General features: G+C 35.8%; 1 long non-coding RNA gene and 1 other non-coding gene across 3 annotated transcripts; one reads left to right on the top strand and one right to left on the bottom strand.

Moving 5' to 3' along the window:
- Nucleotides 1-169: 169 nt before the first annotated feature.
- On the bottom strand, nt 170-26,464 carry LOC136037624 (uncharacterized). 2 transcript variants are annotated; one of them, XR_010619992.1, is made up of 2 exons: nt 26,157-26,464; nt 170-356 (listed from the first exon to the last, which is right to left on the bottom strand). It is a non-coding gene; the product is annotated as an uncharacterized LOC136037624 (long non-coding RNA). The 2 variants fall into 2 exon arrangements; XR_010619991.1 differs by lacking the exon at nt 26,157-26,464 and adding an exon at nt 19,093-19,271.
- Nucleotides 19,402-19,473, top strand: Trnat-ugu (transfer RNA threonine (anticodon UGU)). The gene has a single exon. It is a non-coding gene; the product is annotated as a tRNA-Thr (tRNA).

Raw genomic sequence — 26,464 nt, 5'->3', positions numbered from 1 at the left:
GTTGAACAAAAAGGAAAGAAAAAACCAATTTTCCCACAAAGAATTTTTAGTTGTTATAAAATCAAACACAAATATTAAGTTCCTGAATTTTCAAGACGTCTATGGAATATTAATGTATAATTTTTCACTTTCCTAATTTTTTCACCGCCAAATAATAACCTTTAACACATTATTAAAAAGAAAACATTTCAATTTCACTTGAACAATTTCACACTTACATTTTATTCACTTACATAACAATTACAATCACAGTCACTGTCTAGAAACCTATATTCTTTTGATAGTTTACATTTTCCAAGTCACCCGCTCCGGTTTTTGAAAATAGTGTAATCCAAACGAACTTCATCCATGTCTTTCTGAAATAAAAAGGTTTTTGCTTTATCTGACCAGCATATTCAAAAAACACTGTTAACTGGAGAAATTTTCATTAACAATAGGGCAAAATATGTTCTTATTTTGCAAGAATACACAAAAACAAATTACTCATCACCGATACTGTTCAACAAGAGACCCGGTAAAATAATCCTTTTTTGCATTGAGACACCAGGGGAGACATTTTTGCACAACATTTGTCCATAAAAACCACCGTCAAGAGAATTTCAACCGATGAAATACTTTTTAGTAATTTCAGACCCCAGTCTTTGATACAAGTTTCCATGGCCGTAGTTGTAGAGTTCATGGGCTATTTCTTTGCTCCAAAAAAAACTCTGTTTCTTTGCTTATCCACCTTATGTAAAATCCTGATAATCTCCATGAACCTTTCCAAAAAATTAAGAGTATTATATCACTTTTAAAGGCCAATTCATAATGGGGTTTTCCCTAACATTGAAATTCAGCTTGTTCCAAAAGATCTGATGTGAGCTGACTCTAGCAAAGTAAGCTTTGCCATTCGCTGCAGATGACATAAATTCTGAAACCAACTAACACCGCAATTATTCAAGGTATTTGTCTTTATTTCAGATCTCATATTACCCATATTTTTTTTGTGGTACAAATAAGCTCTGGTAGCCCCTTCTAGTATTTCACTTTCTTTCATTTTACATTTCTATTTATAATTTATTTTTCTTGTTCTTGTTTTGACTAGTAAGGAAGACACTTTCGTGTAATCTCGTCACCAAAATTGAGTTCGTACGAAGCTGCCACTCGTTTGGTATGTTCAAAAATTATGTTAGAGATTTGCTAGCTAGTAAATATTTTTTTTTATCCCGATTTCCCTTGGAATTGATGTCTCTGGATTGAGTCGGATATTCAATTGAGTTGGTGAAATCATGTGCTACCCCCTGTCTAGCTTGTCATGTTGGGGGGCTATTAAGGTGAGCGATTCATTTTTTTTGGGATTTTGTTCATATTTTTTTGTGTTGGTATTTTTTTTTCCTGCTCTTTCCCGACCATGGAGCCTTATGGGGGAGATTGTCTTGACGTAATTTTTTTTTATGAAATGTATTGTTAACTAAAGAACTCAGAAAATTATATGAACATTCTTTATTTAAGTTCAAATCGCTTGAAAGTTTTTGATCGATTTTTTTTCTAGATGGCAGTTACGCTGCTATTGTGAACGATTTTGGTTTCAAGTTTCCAAAATTAGTTCCGTCTCAATTTCTTTGTATTAGTAAAATCTCATTGTGAATGGGTGTTAAGGAAAAAGACGAAATGAAATAGCTTTCTTCTATTTCAAATTAATGATAAAGCCACTGTTATCCTATTATACGCAGAATAGAACTTCCGTCCATTTAATGCCATTAAAATGTAAATGTCATATCTAGTTTGGGTTATTTTTCTGATATTTTCATGCGGCAATTTGCTAACTGGTTTTAAGACGTTTAAAACTAACCAATATTTTACGTGCAAAAATTAAAAATTAAAAACAGGGCTCGATCCCAAAATTTTACTATGGTGGCGCAGTGGGTTTGATCTTGGCTTGGTAATACGCAACCCGGAAATCGAGCCCAACAGTAGCAACACGCAGCAGGGCCGACGCAGGGACCTTAGCAGCCAAGAAGCGTCGTTAACAGTAACTCTTACTTACTCCTAAATTTTCTTAGCAGAGGGCTGCTGGAGAGGCTCATTTTCAATAAATTAGCTCTATATACTTACTTTTATAATTTAAAAGTCCAATGTTTAAAATAAAATGAATTTTTAGATAAATTCTTCCTCTTCATATACAAGATGCCGAATGAGGTCATGATCTTAGGTTAAAACCATAGTTCACGTGATACTAAATCTATGTCATTACGTCAATTACTATATGACTCACGCAGCCTTAGAGGCAAGTGTCATTACTGAAATTACCAATAAATTACTCATAACCACTACATAGTTCATAAATTTCCACGGGATAATTTTACGTGGAGAGGGAAGTTTCCGGGGGTAAACATTACAGGGGGAATCTAACATATCCGGTCGGGATTTAAAATAAGATCTCCGAGACACGATATCCTTCTAAATATCAAATTTTATTAAGATCTGATCACCCGTTCGTAAGTTAAAAATACCTAATTTTTTGCTAATTTTTCCGAATTAACCGTCCCACCACTCTCCCCAGGTGGTCGAATCGAGGGAACGACTATTTTTAATTTAATCTAGTCGGGTCCCTGATACACCTGCCAAATTTCACCATCCTAGCTTATCTGGAAGTGCCAAAACTAGCAAAACCGGGACCAACAGTCAGACAGACAGACCGACAGATAGACAGAAATTGCGATCCCTATATGTCACTTGGTGAATACCAAGTGCCATAAAAATATGTGTACTCATTTTTAAAGTACAGATCACTGTTTAAAGTTTCGTTTACCTTTCAATGTGATTCTCGCTGTCGTTTGTTCCACGTCTTTTTCTTTAGCTGTTGCACGTTTTGACTCAATTGTCACTTATCTTCTAACCCCATTTTTCTTTCTTTTTCATTTTGGAACCTCATTATTTCAGACAATTTGCCAATGTCCATTACTTTACTTACCATTATTGGTCTAGGTTTACATGACGGCCAAGGTTGTAGATCTGTTAATTGTTCGGGTGGTGGGACAAAATCTTTGTTTTCTTTCAATGAATTATCATGTATGACACTTGTAAATTTCCGTTTTTTGGGTCTACTTCTAGATAAGTTTTTCATACTGATATGTATTTTCAATACGCAGTCTTTTCAAAGATACTTGATTATCGAAGCAAGTCGAATTCCCATCACCGATTGTCTATTAGGCTTCAAATTTTGGTTTTCTTTCTTAGGGATTTTGAATTATTGTAATCCCTTGTTAAAGTATATCCAATTATTTTTGCAATTACTAGTTTTTTGTTCTTTAAGCAATTAAATATCTTTTCATACGCAAGTCTTTCCAAAGATATTTGATAATTGAATATAATCCTACTTCTAACAATGATTTCTAGTAAGCTTCAAACTTTTGGTTTTCTTTTTTAAGGTTTTTGAAATGTTGTAATCCCTTGTCAAAACATACGCAAATAGTTTTGCATTTACCAGATAGTTTTGTTTTGGGGCCAGTCATCCATGTTTCTTGTTTTCTAACCGTAGATTTCATCATACCTTTTGTTCATCTTTCAAAGTGTTGAACGTCAACTTTTGTCATCATGAAATACATAGCGCCAAACCTTTGTTTTTTGACAGAAGCTGATGCAGTATCAGGTTCTTTGCTTTTGTCCTTATAAACTCTAATGTCGTTATTTATAGCTATTTCATTGACTGGAGCTGTTATAAAGTGTTGAACTTTAATTTTTGTCAAAACCGTGGTATCTGTTTTTACCCCTCTAGATGCTTGGTCATATCTCAGAAAGTATAGCCAATAGGAAACCCTTATTTCACCACTGAACACACGGATATTAAAGGAGCTCTATCCTTAACTCAAAAGACGTTTATTTATATATAATAAGCTTTTGCGAAGGACAACTGAAATAGATAAATCAATCTTATAACTAATAGATGATATCCAAGGTTGTATCGAAAGAGGTTGAAGGCTTGAGCCCCCTCCCCCCTTCAAAAAACAAATTGTCCACCTCATAAGAACCTAATAAATTTACATTTAAATTTTTTTTATGCATTTTAAAAAGTTTTTTGTAATCTCCCCCCCCCCAAAAAACAAAATCCTGGCTACGTCCTTGGGCATCTGTTTTGCATCAGGTTTTAATTAAGTGGTAGGTTGTCAGTGTTTACTCTCGACTAATGGTGCTTTACAAATACTTAATATCGGCAATTCAACTGCCGGGAGTCCAAGTAGAAAAGACAATTCGCCCTATAAGGTTAACAAATTGGCCATTTTGATAATAGATAAAAATAAAACGATAATTTCTTCAACTTTACCTCTAGTTTTAGACCTGTAGTGACCAGTGTTTTATCTGTTGTGGATCTTTCAAACTGCTCACGATGTCTCTTCAGTTGATTATATGGGGAGGTGTGAAACAATAAAGAGAAGACAAACATTTTGAACCAATAACCGATCCAGATCTTCAACCGATATTCCCTTGGCTCCTTCCCCCCAGCACTCCAAAAGTGTCCTCTTCCCCCCTTGACTTCTTCCTCCCCCCAGCACTATGAAAGTTTCAGCTCAATCCTCACCTATCATTCCTGAAGTTGTCACAGATATATCATTTTGATTGCCCAGCACCTTCTGAATATTTCCACTTAGTCTATAAAGCTATTCCTGTGAAAAAGCAGATGCACTGGTTTGTTAGACTGGGCACCGACAATTTCTTTTGTTCCATATCGCTACTTCACTGGCAATAGATTCTAGTCCAAGTTTGACTCTTTGCCACAATTCTACTTTTTAAAAAAATTAAAAGCTTTAGCGTAAAGAGCGAGGGATTGCGGAGAGGACAACCCATTTCATATACGGAGTAATTTCTGTTCGTTTTAAGTTTTAATGTCGCTCCTTACTTTCAGCTAAAAAAATTTGTTTTTTTTATTTAATCCCAGGTCTAAACTCGAGATATATTCTGAAAGTTTCAACTTGATATCCCAAGCCATTGCCCAGGTATTGCAGACAAGCTATCTTGGCAACCTCGAACCACATAATGTTTTTGGATTTACCTCACTAGGTGTTTTGTCTAGGTGTTTTTAGTGTAAAAATATTTAGTTGAGCTGGAGAGAACATTTGTAATCCAGTCCTAGCACAAAAAGTTTACTAACTTGCCGCCAACCCCACACTATCTGAAAGCTTGAGTCGAAAACTCCCGTTTGACATCCTGGATACGCATAGTGTCTATAGATTTACCTTTGCCCCTCCCCCTAGTTAAAATTGGAGGTGTTCTTGATCCCACAATACCTTCTGAAATTTTCAACCCGGTCTCACAAGCAAAATATTTAAATAATGTAAAAATATTTAGTTGAGCTGGAGAGACCATTTGTAATCCAGTCGTAGCACAAAAAGTTTACTAACTTGCCGCCAACCCCACACTATCTGAAAGCTTGAGTCGAAAACCCCCGTTTGATATCCTGGATACGCATAGTGTCCATAGATTTACCTTTGCCCCTCCCCCTAGTTAAAATTGGAGGTGTTCTTGATCCCACAATACCTTCTGAAATTTTCAACCCGGTCTCACAAGCAGTTCTTGAAATTTTGCAGATATCCCATTGTGTTAAATTGGATAAATATAGTGTCTATTCTCCTTATAGGGAGAATAGACAATAAATGCTAATAGATAAATCAAAAGAATCCGATTTTTACGCTGATTTTAAATATATAAGTTTCATCTAATTTAGTCTTACCTATCAAAAGTTACGAACCTGAGAAAGTTTGCCTCATTTTGAAAAATAGGAGGAAACACCCCCTAAACCTCACAGTATCTTAAAAAAAATCACACCATCACATTCAGCGTACCAGAGAACTCTACTGTAGAAGTTTCAAGCTCCTATCTACAAAAATGTGGAATTTTGTTTTTGTTTTTTCTACAAGACTGATCATGGGAGAGTGTTTATTTGTTTTTTGTTTTTTTTTTTCAGGGATGATTGTATCGACCCAGTGCTCCTATAAGGGCTCATTCTAACGGAACTTAAAAGTTCTAGTGCTCTTTTTAAGTGACAAAAAATTGGAGGGAACCTAGGCCCCTCCCACGCTCATTTTCCCCCAAAGTCACCGATCAAAATTTTGAGATAGCCATTTAGTTTAGCATAGTCGACATACCTAAAAACTATGTCTTTAGGGGTGACTTACTCCTCCAAGGTCCCCGGGGGAGGGGCTGCAAGTCACCAACTTTGACCATTATTTACGTATAATAACGGTTATTATGGAGTGTACAGACGTTTTCAGGGGGACTTTTTCGCCTTGGGTTGGGGTGGTTCGGGGGAGAGGGTTACGTGGGAGGATTTTTCCATGGAGGAATTTATCATGAGGGAAGAGAATTTCCATAAAGGGGGCACAGGATTTTCTAGCATTATTGAAAAAAAAAAAAACACTGAGAAAATAAATATTTTTTTCAACTGGAATTAATGACCAGCATTAAAACTTAAAACGAACATAAAATATTGCGTGTATAAGGGGGTTCGCATCCTCCACAATACCTTGCTCTTTACGCTAAAGTACATTTAGTAATTTCAACTATTTATTCTACGGCCTTTGTCATTCAGGGGTCATTCTTAAAGATTTGGGACAAAATTCATGCTTAGTGTAAAGAGCGAGATATTGACGAGCTGGCGAACCCCCTCATATACGTAATAAAATACACACATGTAGAAGTTCCTTACGGAAGTTAATTTGTAAGGTACCAACGTTTATTACTAACAAAACGTTCGTAAAAATATATAAAAAATCTAGTTGCATTTTTAAATAACCAAAAATTGGAGGGCAACTAGGCCTCATCCGATCAAAACTATTAGAAAGCCATTTAACAAAAAAAAGTTATATGCAAATTTTGTTTTATTTATTTATGTGCGAAGAGCTAAAATCAAAACATGCAATAATTCAAAAACGTTCGGAAATTAAATAAAAAAACAATTTTTTTTTTTAACTGCAAGTAAGGAACAACATTAAAACTTAAAACGAACAGAAATTATTCCGTATATGAAATGGGTTATCACCTCCTCAACACCTTGCTCTTTACGCTAAACTTTTTTTTTTAATGCTTTAAAAAGTAGAGTTGTGACAACGAGTCAAACTTTAGCGTAAGGAGCTAGGCGTTGGGGAGGGGACAACCTCTTTCATATACGGAATGATTTTTCCTCGTTTTAAGTTTTAATGTAAGTAAAGAACGATGTTGGCAAAATGTAAAATTTAATTGTTTTTGTTTTAGACCAGGGTACTTCGTATAGAAGGAGTTGTCGTAGAAACACCAAAAAGAGCCCATTCGAATTAGAAATTGAGAGGGCTAGTGCCCATTGTAATAGTCAAAAGTGATTGTAGGGAAATTGGCACCCCCCCCCCTTACGCCCATCATTATCCCAAGCACTTCCGATCAAAATTTTGAGATAGCCATTTTATTCAGCGTAGTTGAAAGGTCAGGAGATTATATTTTTGAGGATGATAACCCCCCCCCCCCCAGCCCTCAGGACAATTGTCGTAAACTATGCACAGGGGACATATAAGGTTTTTTTTTTTTTTTTTTTTTTTATAGAAAACGCCGTTCAAATTTTGAAGTGGGATCATTGGATTCGTAATCAGAAGCTCTAGTGCCATTTTAAAGAGTTAAAGTGATTGGAGGGTAGCTACCCCCACCCAAAATTCATCTTATAGACATTTTAAAATAGTCATTTTATTCAAAATAGTCCAAATATCACGTAACAAGGCTTTTGGGATTGAAATACACTCCCAGAGCTTGGGGGCAATGGTTGTAAGTTAACCCCGGGGGCATTTAAGGTTTTTATGGAAAGGATGGATGTTTCACTTTAGAGGAGGCTCATTTGGTTGAAAATTAGAAGTTCTAGTTCCCGAGGAATAAATGCCAGAACATATATATTAAACTAACAATCCACGGTCATTATTATTATTATTTTTTTTTTTAGTAAAGTTCAAACTATGTTCTGGTCTTGAGAAGACATGGGGGTTGGCTGCCCTACTCCTTTTAATTTTTGGTCGTTTTGAGCTTGACTAGGTTATCTATTGTAATTTCTGTTCGTTTTGGGTTGGATTTATTTATTTATGGTGATTTGTTGTAGTTCTACACTTGGAAAAGTAGAAAACCTAACTTGTAGAGTTTGACAACGCTTTCGTCAGTAAAAAATTAAACAACAATAATTTTTCGGTTCCCAAAGTCAACTATGCCTTCAAAGGAGATAAACATCCCTAAACATTTTGGTTCTATATGATTTTAGCTTAATTTTGATGATTTTTTACCCACTTTTTTTCATCTTCTTTTTCTTTTAAATTAGGCACCCGTTACTGCCAAAAGTTGCAGAAGGTCAAATGGAAGTTCTTGCAACAAAAATGGATGCGTGGTTTTTTCTAAGTTTTTAAGATACCTATAGCGTGTAATGTCTCTTTTTCCCTTTCCTCGGCCCTTTATAGAAGATGTTTTTGTGTATATTGAAAATCCAGCCAGGTGAAGCTCTACCATTCAAAAACATAACGTATTTACCTATCTATCTCCGCAGGAGATACATAGCCTCATGTTACCTTCCTCTGGGTCGGCACCCAGACCCTTTGGTCCGTGTAAAAAAAAAGATAGGATGTTAGGCCCTCTTTCGCTTGTTTTCCTAAAGTACTCCCAGTTAGTTTTATTTCTATTTTTTCTAGTTTATAGTTTTCTAATTTTTTTGACCGATGTTGATTCTCATGTTTCAAATTGCAAGTTTCTTCCTTCAATAATTTAACTGTAAAATTGGTGAACCGGTAGAAGAACACATATAATGAAAAAAGATATCACCAATGCAACAGCACATACACATAACAAGAGCTAAGAGCTCATATGGCACTTGTGACGAGGCGAGAAGAGCTAAGAGCCAAGAGATCATATGGTATGAGCTCTAACAAAATTCTATGAATCAATAGATTGATTTAAAAAGGAAAATAAGAGGCTTAATGCCGGTCAAGATTTAAAATAAGAGCTCTGAGTCACAAAGTCCCTCTAAATATCAAAATTCATTAAGATCCGATTACCCACTCGTAAGTTATAAATACCTAATTTTTTTCTAATTTTTCCTCTCCCTTTTGCCCCCCAGATGGTCGAATCTGGGAAAACGACTTTATCAAGTCAAATTGTGCAGCTCCCTGACACGCCTACCAATTTTCATCGCCCTAGCACGTCCAGAAGCACCAAACTCACCAAATCACTGAACCCCTCCCCCCAATTCCCCCAAAGAGAGCGAATCCAGTACGATTCTGTCAATCACGTATCAAGGACATTTGTTTATTCTATCCACCAAGCTTCATCCCGATTCCTACACTCCAAATGTTTTTCCAAGATTTCCCCCTCCAAATCCCCACAATGTCAAAAGACCTGGTCGGGATTTGAAATAAGAGCTCTGAGACATGAATTCCTTCTAAAAATCAAATTTCATTACGATCCGATCATCTATTCGTAAGATATAAATACTCCAATTTTCATGTTTTCCAAGAATTCCGGTTCCCCCCTCCAACTCCCCCGAATGTCACAGGATCTGGTCGGAATTTGAAATTAGAACTTTAAAGCACAAGATCCTTCTAAATATAAAATTTTATTAAGATCTGGTCACCCTTTCGTAAGTTACAAATACCTCAATTTTCAATATTACCCCCCCCCCCCAATTCCACCAAAGAGAGCAGATCCGGTCCAGTTATGTCAGTCACGTATCTTAGACAGGTTTCTATTCTTCCCATCCAGTTTCATCCTGATCTCACTGCTTTAAGTATTTTCTAAGATTTCCGGTCCCCCCCCAACTGCCCCCCCCAATTACGCTTGATCCGGTTGAGATTTAAAATAAGATATCGGAGTTACGAGGTCCTTCTAAATATGAAGTTTCATGAAGATCCGATCACTCCTTCGTGAGTTAAAAATACGTCATTTTTCTTATTTTTCAGAATTACCCCCCCCCCCCCCCGCAATTGAGCGGATCCTTTCCAATTATGTAAATCACGTATGCAAGACTTCTGCTTATTTTTCCAACCAAGTTTCATCCCAATCCCTCCAATCTAAGCGTTTCCCATCATTTTAGGTTTCCCCACCCCAAACTTCCCCCAATGTCACCAGATACGGTCAGGATTTAAAATAAGAGCTTGGAGACACGATATCCTTCTAGAAATCAAATTTCATGGAGAACCAATCACCCGTTCGTAAGTTAAAAATATCTCATTTTTTCTAATTTTTCAGAATTAACCCCCCCCCAACTACCCCAAAGAGAGCGGATCCGTTCTGGTTATGTCAATCATGTATCTAGGACTCGTGTTTTTTTTCCACCAAGTTTCATCCCGATCCCTCCACTCTAAGTGTTTTCCGATTTTTAGGTTTCTCCCTCCCAACTCCCCCCCCCCCAATGTCACCAGATCCGTTCGGGTTTAAAATAAGAGCTCTGAGACACGATATCCTTCTAAACATCAAATTTCATTGAGATCCGATCACCCATTCGTAAGTTGAAAATACCTCTTTTTTCTAATTTTTAAGAATTACCCCCCCCCCCCAACTACCCCAAAGAGAGCAAATCAGTTCCGATTATGTCAATCATGTATCTGGGACTTGCGCTTATTTTTCCCATCAAGTTTCATCCCGATCCCTCCACTCTAAGTGTTTTCCAAGATTTTAGGTTTCCCCCCTCCAACTCCCCCCAATGTCATCAGACCCAGTCGGGATTTAAAACAAGAGCTCTGAGACACAATATCATTCAAACATCAAATTTCATAAAGATCCAATCACCCGCTCATAAGTTAAAAATACTTCATTTTTTCTATTTTTTCCGAATTAACCGGCCCCCACTCCCCCCCCCCAGGATGGTCAAATCGGGAAAACGACTATTTCTAATTTAATCTGGTCCGGTCCCTGATATGCTTGCCAAATTTCATCGTCCTAGCTTACCTGGAAGTGCCTAAAGTAGCAAAACCGGGACCGACAGACAGACAGACCGACAGACCGACAGAATTGGCGACTGCTATATGTCACTTGGTTAATACCAAGTGCCATAAAAAAAGAGAAAATGAAGGCTATATTCTTACATTAGTGATTAACATAGATCAGTACTTGAATGAGGCCTTAACCCTACTCATCCATCCAATTACATAGATCAAACAGCATAGCCATACACAATCAACCATAAAGAACAATCCATGGACAGGCAGTCGTGTCGTCCGTAAGTATAGAAAAAGTGCAACTACTGTAGCAACTACAGAAAAAGTGTGAGAATAATTAGTTTCTCTTGTTTAAGTTAGGCCTGATTGTTTTACCTTGGGAGGCTCTTGACGTGGATGAGGGTTTAAAGACAGCACAGACAGCAGTTATCAGTGTTAAATCAAAAGGGTTTAGTTACTAAGTGTAATTCTACGAAATAACACCAAAAACCAACTAAAATTCAATGCGGGGAAGGACAAAATAGTATAAACATGCTTGCAAAGAAGTATGGTTTAATCTAGAGAAATGTATCCAACTTAGAATGGTGTAATTCTCTTGTTTATTCTTAACTAACTTTCACTTTATTTCTCATTAAATGTTGCATATATCCTGGTACTAAAATAATAAAGATCGGGTACAGGGCAAAATCTTCCGGAGGGAGGATGCGTCTTTCAAGGGTTTTCAAGGGGGGGAAATAATGTTTGAACAAAGGTTTTGCATTAGAAAATTTGTATTTTATGGATCGTACACAATTTTTCGATTTCTGGCCTTTATGGCGTAGAAGAACACCCCTCCCCCTCCCCAGGCAGGGTCTCCTTGTCTATGACCTTTCCCAGAGTTATATAGAAACACATTTAGTTTATAGTTAGACACAAATGACTGCCTCATTCTATCCTCACATTTCTCTTAGCTTCCCATCGTTTCTCTTCATTTCTCTGCTTCTGTTCTTAGCTTTAGAAATTTTGCTGCTTGCACCAAGGCTTATATAGATCTCTTTGAATATGTCATCAACCCAGAAGTGTTACTTCATGAAATTATGAGGGGGAGACACAAAACGTATTTTCCTAAATCTAGGGGGCAATTTGGTGTTTTTTCACTCTTTCTTAAATGATGACACCTAAAAGGAAGTTTTGAATAAAAATACCCATTTTTGAGGATCTAGGCAGGGGTGTAATTTACTGTGGGGCAGGGGATAGCTGCCCTACTCAGACCATGGTTTACCCCCCCCCCTCTCCTATAACTCAAGCATCCAGAGAAACAGGTCGTTTTATTTAGTATATATTTGCTTTTTCAATACTATGTGGCTCATTTTTCACTATCATCTTCACTTGATTTTGGAAAATTGGCTCCAATTTTGCCCCCACCCAGGATTTTGACGAAATTACGCCACTTGGTCTAGCGTGTGGGGCAGAACATCTTAGGGGCAAGTGACTATGTGCCTGAATAATCAATTTTATTCATTCAGTTTTCAGGTATATAGATAGTCAGGAACCTATTTCAAGAGGGGGAAACTTATTATTACTTTTCGAAAGAATGGATTGAAAAATCAAATTATGTAAATTTATATTTGATGGCAAATTTCGGGGCAAGAGAGCTGCAGTGAGTGCAGTTATAGCTGCATCCTCAGGGAGTAATTTGGATCCCAAAAAAACAATAAGAAAAATCCATGTTCAAATAGGTGCTTTTAGGCAAGTAATGACTTAAAAAAAATGGTTCATAGTTGGACCTTCAACTATGTTTCATAGTTGAACATGGCAGTTCTTTGAATCAAATTAGAGGGAAGCTTGTAAAAATAGTCCGAGGAAAAGGTGTAGGTGTGAAGAAAAGGTTATACGTGCAGAAGGGGCCATATTCCCCAATAATACGACAAATTTAGTAGTTTACGATATTCCAGGGGGAATACATATGAACCTGCCAGATCAATCTCTTCAAGTCGGCACCTATTTGCGCCCCTTATGCTGAGGTGAAATCAAAACACCGAAACATTGAATATCATATGAAAATTTTTATGTAAGCCATGACCTTTTGGGACCAAGCCCCGAGTCTCTCATCTAGGCAAGGTTGTATCCAGGGAGAGGAAGGGGTTTGAAACCCCTTCACCCTAATAAAAGTTTATCCGGATCGTGAACAAAAATATATATAAAAATGTTTTGCTGTTTTAAAGTTATCTATTGTACCCCCCCCCCCCCCAAAAAAAAAAGATCCTGGATACACCCTTTTCTTCTATAGTACATGCTAGAAGACGCATTCACACAACTTGCAGCCATAGAGTTACAAGAAAGAATGCTTGCTAAATTCTGCAAAACTTCGTGGTCAGATTTCACCCTTAATCTGGACCCATTAGCCTTTTTTTTTCTTTTAAACTCTATTTTTTCGTCGAAGTGCTAAGATCTTGTCCCTTTCTGCTCAAATGATCGTATGTGGATGGTTTGATCACTATTCTTAGCAACTAAATAAAATGTTTCTGCCAAATAGAGCGAAGTTCTTAAACCACTGATCAGAGTCGAATGAAGGAAGATGTTTGCAAAAAAAAAAAACTTAATTCATATTTGTAGTAAGGCTGTCAAGGATCGATAACAAAAATTGATATAGGCTATTACAGCTTATCTGGTAGTCACCAACAATAAACATTCTAATATCCAATTGTGACATTATAAATCTGCATTCTTAACTATTCCACATGGGAATATCACCGGAAATTTGGTCAAACCCGGGAAAGCCAGATGAATGACCTTGATAGCAACCCCTTTCGTAGTTTCTAAATTTAACTCAGAAAACAACTAGGCCTGACTTGATAAAGTGGTTGATACTAAGCGTCTATTTCCTTTATTACAAAAAAATATTTGTGACCCCTTTTTCATTACACAATATTTCGTAAAGAAAAAGGGATTAAAAACGGTCGATCGATTAGTGATTTTTCAGTTGACATTTCAAAGAAGTACAGGTGAGTTATTTTTTATTTCAATTGCTTTGATGTGTTTGTCCAATGAATTGAAGTTTTTCAGTTGGTAACTAAACGCGATGTGGTTCAGGTGAATCTTAGACGAGTGAGAAGACTGGTCGTTTTTTGTGCCTTCAAGTGACTAGATTCGACACTCGTCCAAGAAGAAATCTAATTATCATCATTGTAAGTAGTTATTATTTACTAATTGGGTGTTTCGCCAGAGGAAGAAGACATTTAATACATGGACATTTATAAGAGTGAAATTGACTCCATGGGGTGATTTTAGGGGCATGTGTCTTCCTAGAATATTTAAAGTTGCGTTAATCACAGGGAGGGGCAAAAAAAAACTGGCGAGGTACCAAATTTTTACGGGTGCCCCCCAAACATTAATTCTGTAACTCTACTGTACAAGTAGATAGCCGACTGACAATTTCAGGTCTCGTAAAATATTGGCAATTGTACTTTTTCGCTATAAATAGCTTTTTATAAAAAAGCTATAAAAAGAACGTGCTAATAAACAGTGGTGTCAAATGGGAGACATATGACCCCCCTTAGATTTTGAAAGATACTTTTTTTGTCGTAGATCAATTGAATTTTTTTGTATTTTCGTCGAAAAACGAATAAAATTGCATCCCTAAGCACCTGAAAAACTTTTATTCCCCTTCCTAACTTTCGCTACTTCCTATTAGGTTAAATTCAAACCACCCTATATAAAACGGTAAATTTTACGGGGGATTTGATCAATTTGCTAGATAAAAGATGAATATAAAATCGGAATGGAATCCCAGCCCTCCCCCTAACGCCTGGATACAGCCATAGACAAATGTAAGTTAGCTGATTTTTGTTGATCTGATTTTCTTTTTTTTTGCTTATTTCCTATTAGCAGTTGGTTCATAATACCATAAAAAAACTAGAAAATCATCAACTTTATGTTTAGCCAAGGTCATATCCAGGCATTATGGGATGGATTAAGGTTTATTACAGTGCCGAAATCACATAAAAAGAAAAAAAGATATACCATTGAATTCTCCATTTATTATGTTTTTCAAAACTTAATTATTGTAATCATTATAATTTCATCTGACCTCTCCCCCCAGGGCCCCAGTGGGGCCTGATATAGTCATAGTCTACGTCTAGAAGTTTGCTAGTTTCCCTTTTCTTGTGTGTTTTTCATATCCACTCGGTCCTTAATATTGCTTCAGGAGCCTGCGAAGACATTTCTTTTGGGTAAAAGGTGAGGTAGACAATTTGATGAAGGAGTACATTTGGCGAAGGATGAAAAACCTACGGGGATTCGTACCACTGTTGCCTATATCATGTAATTTTGGGGAAATAATAACACTTTAAAAATGACCGCCGGAAGGGGCTCCCCACAATTACGTATTAGGCCCTTATAGGTAATTCGTCTCCCGTTAACTATTTTTTTCACTCTAGAAATGTTCACATATAGAGGTTTTCTTCCTTTGGTATTATCTGTTTGTGGAAACGCAGTGTGGTTTTCGTCATTATTGATTGAGCATATATTTTTCTTTGGTGGTTTGGCTGTATGGTAGGATAATATAATTCATAAAGCTGGACCAGCAAAGCAAAGTGTATTGTCTCCTTGCTTCAACTAGACATGTTTGTGTTCGTTCAAATGCGTTTTTTATTGTCCGTCCGGGTGATTGGTACGCAGGTCAAGGAACTATCGCTGTGGTATGTTAGTTTAGTGCTTTGTATCACAGCCGTAGTTACCTAGATTTTCGTATTGCTAGCATTTTAAGATACTTATAAAGTGACTAGGACATGGGAGCTGGATCTAGGGTGAAATGCTCCATTTTATCTGCATAGCACCATGGGATTCAGCCGCCGGTGTCTTTTAAACCTACCTCCCTTCCCCCCCCCCGTTTTGGGTATAAACAGTAATATATTCCTCTTTTTAATGCCCTTTAAATAATCCTGTCCTGAAATAGAATAAGATTTGGTCTATTTGAAGGAAACACTAAAAAGTTATGAAACCTGCTTCGAAATTATTGTAAATTCTTGCTTATATACTTCTAAAGGTGGTTTTCTTTACTCCCCCCCCAATGGATGCGTATACATCCTACTTTACATATTTCCATCACATTTTGCCAGCACAACTCTTTCCTTCTCCGCATGGAGCGTTTGCCGTCGTAAAGTGTTATGTTCGCTATTGGAAATATATGAAGTGGGCTGTATTTTTACCCATGGGGCCGGGGGGTCAAAGTGAGCCATGTGTCCTTAGTAGCGAAATAGGTATTAATGACAATTTTAAAGTTTTCTTCAGAATTTTGTTTCCTTCAAAAGGGCCTCAGACCTTAGCTATTATCGGATTCAGCAGCAGCTATTTTCAACATACGTTCCACCTTCGCTCTACAAAATAGTTCGTAAAATTTTTTTGTTCAGTGCTTCCTTCTTAAGGCTCGTCATATTTGCACTTCGATGTATGCCCTGTCGATTAAACCTTATTCCTGAAATTAAGCTCTTCTTAAAGCTAGCGTATTCATGTTTCTTCAGCTTCCATTTTTTTTTTACCTCAAAAGATACATCTGGGTTAACCCTGGTACTTCCGTTTTCAGCTAAAACGTTGTTAGGTTAAGTCATATTGTATACGAAGGGGGGTGGTCTTTGCCTGGTCAAATGTATAAATATTCTTTCAGAAAGTTATTATAATTAATTGTAATAAACTCTATTGAATGTGGGAAAACCCATACTCTGAAACCAATCGATTTTTTTGTGATTTAACTTATATTTTTCTTACACTTCGCCCTTTTTTTCCGTTTTCGCCCGAGTTTCATCCCCCTTTAAATGTTGGGCTACCTTAGACAAAATCCTGTATACATTTTTGACCGAGGGGGATTTGAGAGTCAATTTCTGGGGTAGTCTCATATTTCAAGACTCGTGTCAAAGCTTTCTTAGATCACTGTACTTGTTCACATGGACCTAGGCACAGCGCAAATTGGATATTCAAATCTGAAATCATGAGTTTTGTTAAACTGGAATGTTTTTAACTTGCTTATCTTTGTTTTATAAGGTAAAAAAAAATTCATAGATTAATTTACGACATTCTACAAATTTTTTTGTAAATAGCCTAATCTATACATCTTGCTCTATAATACTTGATGATGCATATATCACCATATTATTGATATCACCATAATATCCATTTATTCGTTAAGACTAAGTCGTAAGCTCAATACGAGCGTTCTTAAGTTGAATATTATTTTTTTCCTTCAAAAACAGCTAAAAGTTTATTTCAGAGGCTCTAAAAATAAAATCCATGCTTTAATACAAATTTGCCATTACGTCTCTTACAGTTATATTAATTTTATTTTTTCTACTATGTATTATGTTAAATTTACTCTCTACTATATCTATTTTTCTTGAAACACAACAGTCATAATCAAATATAAAAAAAATACCAGATCCTTTTTTAATTTTTTAATACATTGTGTATTTACTACTTATTATTGAATTACTGTTGTTATTATTGAATTATTGCTGATATTTGTCTAGCGCAGTCATTTTTGTTTTCTTTAAAGGCAGGGTACGTATTTTTTGGCGATTTGATAAATTTTTTTTTGTCCCAAGCCGTTTTAAATCGAACTGAAAGCGATAGCAGGCTGATATGCTTACTGGTAGGGGGGTCTTTTGTATCCATGTTTTCCCACGGGCTCTCCAGATTTTTCTTATTTATTCTCAATTCTTAGAATTTATTCATAAAATTCTTCTGCTCTTTGTTTTTTTTTACCTTTACTAAACAATTTAAAACTAAATTTAAAGTTTTTATAGATCCTTCACTTCGAAGTGTCTTAGGACTGAACACTGAACCCTCTAGTGTTGCCAAAGTATACCTGAGTAAATAAAGAGATGAAAACATAAATTGCTTCAAAACCGTTTTACTCCACTTGGATACAGTAGTTGGATTATTGCATCGAACTATTCCCATCATTTCCTTTTTACAATCATGTTTTTTTTTATAGCAACATTTCTTTAAGTCCCTAAATTTTCGAAAAAATCTTCTTAACCACAGAAAAACCATTGTTAAGTCGAATTACGATGAGAGGTATTCGCGCAGAGGGGCACTTTCCTTCCACCACACTCATGATTTTCACGACTCTCTATAATTCTCGTGTTTTTTGTGCAACTCGCCCATTACTACCCCCCATCCTGTAAAAATTATCTGAACATTCTTGTAATAACACAATCGGCTCTTTATCTGTCCTCTTGCGCAGTCCATGGGTGAGTTTGACTTTGATCCTGCACCTTGAATTTGGTAAAATATATAAATAAATACTACTTGTCTGATTAATGGTTAAGAATAGGTTTTACATAGTTCCCCTCCACCCTTAGAATGGAATACAATCGTCCAAAATCAGAATCCTGGCAACGCTTCCGGGTTGGCGCTATTAAGCAAAGGTGCCCACAAGAATTTTCTCAAAGAGGGAGGGAGTGGACCTCTATCGATCTTTTCTTCGGGCGAGAAAAGACCGTAAAAAATGTTGTGTAACAAACTTTTTCTTAACTCGGAAAGTTTGAGATATATGACAAACTTTCAGGAACGAATTTACAGCTTAGCCATGGCCCGGAAAGTGTCCGGTTCCTATCTACGCCCTCTTGGAAATGTAAGAATTTGAGGATATGGGCTTGACCCGCCTTAATTTCGAAACAAAATGTTGTTAAGCTTTGAGTCTACTTTTTGCAACACAGGGATTGGCACATTGAGGCATTTTACAATTTAAGAAGTCAGGGTCATGTGGGGTGAAGAGGTGGATGCAAGGGTATTCGGTAAACTCGCAGTTATTCAACATAATTGATCTAAAATTAAAGTGAATACATCACTTGATGCCTTTTTATGCTCTTTCATAATTTAATAATTGCTTTTGGGGGAAATTGCAGTTTGAGCCTTTAATAAGGCCCCAAAAGGTAAGAGTCCATAGTAACCAAAAGTTTAATTTTTTTTAAAATGTTTAGTGAGAAAAATTATCATATGTAGTTGATTCAGAAATGTTAATTATTATTATTCTTAGTCCTAATAGTAAAATGTTACTTTGAAAACAAATTTACTGGAATTTAAAAAGAGTCTGAAACCCCTCGAAATAGACGTCATAGCGAGGGGTTTCTTGGCTCTTTCAAAAATGTCTGCAGATTTATTTTCGTAATAATATTGTATTATTGGTATAAATGAAAATAATAATTACCATTCTTGAATCAGCTAGTAATGGCAATTTTTCTCACTAGCCAGTTTAGTCAGTTTCTCACTAACATGTTTTAACTGGTTTCTATGTCCTGTTTTGATCCCTTTTAGCCCTTTAAAGGCTCAAAATGTAATTCCCCACAGAGGCGATTATTGAAGTACGAGAGAACATAAAAAAGGCATTAAGTGCTGTATCCTAGCTAAATTATGTTGAAAACTGCAAATTTACCGAATCTTATCATGTTAGTCCTGTTTTGAAACATAGCTTAGTACATCTTAATCAAATATTGCTAAATTAGTTCTTCTGAAAACTGCCTCTATAGCTCAGTGGCAGAGCACTGGTCTTGTAAACCAGGGGTCCTGAGTTCAATCCTCAGTGGAGGCAATCTTTTTGTCTCTTTTTCCCAAAGTGTAATTGCACGTGATTTATTATAATCATACCATCCGAGGAAAACACACTAATAAGAGAATAATAAATATATCAAAAGCTAAATCGATTGTATTTATCTCAATATCGTCGTTTTTATTAACAATTCGCTAAGACACGTTAAAATTGCCTGATATGCTCCATTTCTGCCTAGTTTCATCCATTGACTTCAAATTTTTGAAATTTCATTTGAAGAAAACAATAAATGCTTATGACGGGAAAATCCCCCAGGGAAAACGGTCCCAGTTTTATTCACAAAGTTGAGCAGAATTGTTCAGCTTTTGAACAAACCTTCCCTCTTCGGCTTTTTTGCGCAATATGAAATTAAACTAGTCTCTTATTTATCTTATTGTTTAATACGTTCACTACTTTTTTTATATAACATATTGCACATAAATGTTACCAATACGTTACTTAAAAATATAATGTTCTGACATTGATCACCCCAAAAATTGATCCCCAAATGCTAAATTCTGCTTTTATTTTATTGAAAGCAGCATATCAATTTTGAAATAAATTGAAGATTTTTGTTCTTTGGCTCCAAAAGGACTTATGTCTAAAGTCTAGTAAATGAATCAGTTCAATAACAAAATTTATTTCAAAGGACTGGAATAAGTCGTGGAAAGAAACTATTACTATTGATTAAAGACAACCTAAAGCAAAGAGCAAATATAATGTCTAATCATATGAAACATACAGATAACAATATACTACTATGAATAAAATAATCGGGTACTTCTGTCTTATAGCCATCGCACCCAAGTTCTGTTGAGACGATTGTTCTGTCACTCAAGATCTGTCATATTGTTTGAGGGGGTGGGGTACAAAACAACTGAGTTGGAACAAGCAGGTTTCACAAGTTGACTCTGAGCCACACTAAGTATTTTCTCGAGAAACCGGGGGATTTACCCAAAAGGTAGATATAATGTGGGGTTCCGCAAGGTGGAGGATTAAACGGTAACGAGGTATATCCCGTCATCATTTAAAATCATACTTAGAGTATGATTGTTGGGCGGCAGTAACGGTAGAGGGCAGAGCTTATTTCAACGCGATTCTTAGTGACATTGCCTCTTTGTCTAATTGCCTCTTCTTCAGTCCTTGGCAAATCCCAAACTATCATTTGAATTTCCATGGTCAAACACTATTTGCTATCAAAACAGATCGCAAACTGAATGAATTTCACCCTATGGTCTGAAAAACCGGTTATTTCATTAGCATTAACGGAACTTCACTTCTCGACAGAGCTTGACTGTGGTGGCTGTATGACACAACTACCAAATAATCTTTAAACAAACAGAAATTATAATGAATAATCAATTCAAACTTAAAGGGACAGAGATAGAATTCATAGGAAAGTCAGCTATTTTGTTAGACCGTTTACGGAAATAAATCAATATTCATCCTTCCTTTCAGAAATTTCATATAAATTTCCGAGTTGACCAGAATCATATTTTCCGTATTTAAAAACCATCATAGCTACTCAGTTACTTGCGAATTTTTTCTCTCTCCAACATTTAATAGCGTTAAGTAATGCTCCCACGTCTCATTCGATTTCTTGAATACTTAGTTTTTTTGTAGTTACAACTACTTTGTCATTTAGAAGTAGAAATGAATCGTTTTATACCGTTTCTTTCACGTCTTAATTAATATGAAACAAGTAACCACGAAGTATATTTTAGCTTGTTTGTTCATCTTTGAAATTGATGTTTGTAGCAAAATTTGTTTTGCTGGGCCCCTAATAAATTTATTGCGCCCTTTTCTGATCCAATATAATTTTAAAGTTTTTTATTACTACTACTACTGCTAATAACTCACCGCAGCACCAAGCCGCATGCGACAAATACAGCTACGCACGCTCCTTCTCCAACCCAATCTATTCAGAGGCCTCCCTCTTTACACCCTCCCAGGAAGTTCCCATTTCCTTTAAATCTTTATTTTTGACATTCTCCCACCCCAGACGAGGAGGACCTGCTTTCCGTTTAGCCCCAGACGGATGAATAGCCCCAGACGGATGGTTTATTACACTAGATTTATTTCTAGTATTTTATCCCTATTGTCACTCCTCGCCTCGTTCAAATATTAACACAGGTCATTAATTCTCCATGAATATCTTTACAGTTAGTTCAGAGGGCTACTGCATCTGCATTTTTCCTAGAATTGATTCTAGTAAACAAGGACAGAGTTCTAATGAATAGGGGAAAACGCAGGAAACAAATACTTCTTGTCCAAAAAATTGATTTTCAGAAAAGGGGCCACCTTTCTAGTTTCATACGAGTTTAATTTTGGTCATGCGAGGAACGTGTATTTAGTGGTTGCCCAGAGAATTAGTTGAAAATTATCACTTTGAAATTTACTTGAATGTGAAATTCGCATTTCAACTGTAATCTTTAAAAAAAATTATCCTCATTGGAGACAAATTAAGAGCATGAAACTGGATAGTAAATGAAAATTCAACTTTTTAAAATAATAAATAAATTCCAAAAATTAGGTTATAAATATGAGAAGTTTAGAATTACAACTTATTGATGTCAACCAAATGTAATACTTTTAACGAAGTAAAACAAGAAACTTTGATGATATGAAGTCATTAACGAAGTTAAAAATTTTCAAATCATCTTTTTGGAAGATTTTGTGAAAGATCTGTCGGTCATCAGCCCAGATTGTACCCATTTTTTCCATGTGAGGGATTGGGAGAAGTGTTCAGGTCTAGGAAAATACTTTTTTTTTTCAGAAAAGCATTATATTTTTCTGAACATTAAAAAGTCGATACTTTTTGTATTGTTTAGCAGTGGGGATGAAATCCATTTCCTATTGGATAACCCGTCCTTCTTAACTGTTACTCTTCTTAATGACGAAGTTTTATTCTAAGTTTTAAGTCCATATGTGATCTAAGCGGACTAATGAGAACACGTGAATTTATTTTGGAAGAAGGGCAAGTGAAAAAAACAAAACAGTAACACAGATTTATTTGATAAAATTAGAACTTAAACATAATTGTGAAAATATCCATGTTATTCTAGAGGACTTTGCCCCAAGGCCTCTTTATGTATGCTTGCATATACAAACAAGCCTGTGGCATTTTGCAAAAGGGCATAATTCAATTTTTTTCGAAAATGAGTTAAGCATATGGTTCAAACGAACTCTAAGAGATGTATCGATTGGTAAAATGGGCTTATCTTTATTTCTGCCCGTAAATAATTTTTTTCGAAAAGAAGTTAAAATGAGCGTAAGTCTCTTCATCTTCTAAGTAACGAACAAATTCAGCAATTTGGGCATTTCCAGCGAATTCCGACCGGAAAGTTGACTAGGAATCAGTCTTTACAGTTTCAAATTTCTTATTTTCTGATTTATGAGAATGATTTCATCGTGCGATTTTATTTTCATTTTGCCCTCCTGTAACATTAGGAGAAGTGGACTTAGGCCCTTTTTGCAAAAGGCCGCGGAAATTTGCTAACAATGTAGCACCTAATAATATTGATATCCGAATATACATCTTTTCACCAACCCTTTTCAGTCCTATTGATAGCAAATCCACACCGTTTTGAAATCTAAACTGTGAATTTAAATCTTGGTCAAAAGGTGGGGGCAGGTCAATGTGTGGTGTCACTTCTACACATATTTTCTTAGTATTTATTGTCTCTAAATGTATGGCCCTCTCCCCAAAAATAAAGCATAAGCTCAACCAGGGCCGTATCCAGGATTTCTCCCGGTTAGGGGGGGGGGGGGTCACAAAAGGATATTTTTAGGGGGGTAAAAAACGTGTTAAAAATTTGTTTACATTAATTTCTGTTACGTTCTTGCAAATCGAACAAAGATTTTCAGGGGGGTCAAACCCCTAACCCCCTGGATAAGGCCTTGATTTCAAACACAATTATGTTTTTGGCCTTTAAAAATAATCCTGATATTGTCATAGACCTTATCTTGTAGTGTTAAGAAGTAATAAGCTGAAGAACATGATCTATCTATATCAGAGCATAAAGAAGGAAGTACATGACTAAGTAAATTCACGTGAAGCTTTCTTTGAAGAAAAAAAAGGTGTATTTTGAATTTTCCATGTTATTGAAAATTCCCACGGATAAAACACCAAAAATTTACTAGTTTAGAGCGAAATTCCCTATCCAAAAAGTGATTTTATGCAATGGTGAAAGAAAGGTATTGCAACCCGGTGGACCTTTTCCTAGTCGATGATATTATGTCACATCACTGGGTAAGGTTCATCTTTGTTGCAATCACCAATATCGCCGTCCTTGATTTCGCATATTGTTTACTACTACGTGTTTACATAATTCTGGTAAACAAAATGGCAATCCACCAATCATATATTAGGTCACAAATAAGGACGGAGAATAACTGTTCAAGCCTAAACGAAAAGGTTCAGAAAGGGTTTGAGATTATCAGTTAGTGCAAGACATCGCAACACTTATGATCTAATAGTCTGATTACAAGAAAATGTAGCAGTCTCTTTGGAGCATTGGTAAGTTAGCTTAGTTTTTTTACCTAGTACAGTTTGAACGTTATCAGCCCTTTGATTTTATGTTGACTCTGAAAGGTTTCACATCTTAGTTCAGGTAAACTGTTTGAATCAGCTGTCAATTGATTATTTCTTCTGCTTCAGGGATATAGGTAACAGTGTGCTTTATCCCCTCATCTCAAAATAAACAGTTCAAAAACAAAACTTTTGCTTCTTAAAATTGGATTTAGATGGATTTTCAAGATTTTTTCACGGGGGGGGGGGTACAAAAAACTAGAAAAAGCATCAAAATTAGTTTTTTTCATTTTTGTTACGTACGACTGCGACAAACATTTTTTTGGGGGGGGAGGCAGGTTCAAACCTACCCCCTCCCCGCTGGATACGGCCTTGCTTGGAAGGGTAAAATTCTAGTTAATTGACTTCTTGCTATCTCGGAAAGGGTTTAGGTTAGGAAAACGAGACTTTCAGGGATGAATCTATAGACTAAAGTATGTAAAATTCTAGTTAATTGACTTCTTGCTATCTCGGAAAGGGTTTAGGTTAGGAAAATGCAACTTTCAGGGATGGGTCTACAGGCTAAAGTATGTCCCGGGAAGGTATTTTAAAGTACCCACCTCTACTCTTTCTCCCTCTAAGAGGGCCCTGAAATTTGCCTACATGACAGGCCTATACCTATTGAAATTTTGACAAAACATTTTATCTTAATTTTCAGTTACTAGTTGCTTTTCCTCTGCCTTTAGTTCTGAAAATGTAATTCCTGTTATTTGAGTAGAATTTTGAGCCATATAAGTTTTTTTTTTTAATTTAGGAAATGTATTTGCGTATCTTTAAAACCTTATAAAATGGAATTGAGCAAAGTTATGAAGCTGAAAACAATTTTGTTATATTTTAAATAAGCAGATCTATTTTGCAAGGTTTCACTTTTATAACACATATTTTTAAAGGTAATCAAAGGTCGGGGCGAAGGGAGGCTTCTCAGAGGGAGGAGTGGAGGTAGTTGCTTCAAAATACCTTCCCGGGACATACTTTAGTCTGTAGATTCATCCCTGAAAGTTTCATTTTCCTAACCTAAACCCTTTCCGAGATAGTAAGAAGTCAATTAACTAGAATTTTACCAGATTTTTCAAGGTCATATAAAGAGTTAGGGAGAGGAATCCATCCACAAACTTCTGTAGTGGAAGGATAATTCCCATAAACAAGCATTTTTCAGTACTATGCTGGAACATGGCCTGAGAGCTTCACTTATAGCTTCAATTACACATTTTTGCGGATTTCGGTTCATAAAATATGAACCAAGATTTTCCTTTCACAAGCTTATCTAGCAATGCTGTTTAAAGACTTAATTATACATACTTGGGTCTTTCACATCCACAAAGCGTAGTAATTCAGATTGAAATGCTTACTTAATGCTCGTATTCAAATATTTCGAAAATGGCTGTATAAACGGGGTTCAATAGTGGGAGAGGGAGAGGGTATTTGCACATCCACCTAGATTTCTGACATCTTGTATTGAAAATATCTGTTTTAAGTAATCTTTAGAAATTGAAAAATTGTGAAAGCCCTAGATTAAAAAAAAAAAACATGTTTCCCCCTTACATTTCCGTGAATTAACGCCAATGCATGAAATGTATGAAAGCACTTAAAATGTATTAAATATGTATGATGATGATGATTTTTATTAAGTGATTAAACCTTTACAAAGTATTTCATTGCTAAATGTCTACAAACTAACACTACAAAAAAGAGAAAAAACTAGAATAGATGAAACTAATAAATTCTACCATCAAAGGCAACAATCAGGTATAAAATATCAAATATTAACATCAAACCAGTCTTCTAGTTGAATAAAAAATCTGTTCATTTCCTTCATACTTTATCAGGAATTACTGAACTAGGACAAAATGATAAATTAATTAATTCCTAAAGAATGGAGTTCTAATTTCATACCAAAACGTAAGAAATACACAGGACAAGTAAAAAGGAAGTGGCTACAAGTTTCACTTCCACCACAATTACACTCTGCTTATAGCTTTTCCAATTTTATTTAAGAAATAATTTAACCGACTATGTCCTGTTATAATTAAACATGTATAGTGGAATGTATAAGTTCACTTCCACGTTTGGTTATGGAATATGTAATTCGTGAGAATGTAATTTTTAACGTTTATACCTGATCCGTTGGAAATATTCCCTCTGGTGAGGCTTTCGAATATCTAAAATGTAGTGAATTAAATAATGGCAAAATCATCGTAGTTTGGCTACAATCTCATTCTGGCCCGTGATTTGATCGTTCTGGATCTCGGCTAAAATTAACTTTGGCATTATTTCGTGATGGTTGTATGTGAGGAAGTTATGTATTGAATTTCAGGCAAGTATAATACAGTCCAAGCAAGAGTTAAAAATAAACGATGTTCGTCAAATGAGAAGACGTGAAAATTAGTTTTAATTCTTTTCATTAAATTTTCTTCTTAATGACTT

Source organism: Artemia franciscana, chromosome 17, assembly GCF_032884065.1.
Source record: "Artemia franciscana chromosome 17, ASM3288406v1, whole genome shotgun sequence".
In the NCBI taxonomy this organism is placed as follows: Eukaryota; Metazoa; Arthropoda; class Branchiopoda; order Anostraca; family Artemiidae; genus Artemia; species Artemia franciscana.
This window is presented reverse-complemented; position numbering and strand designations above follow the sequence as displayed.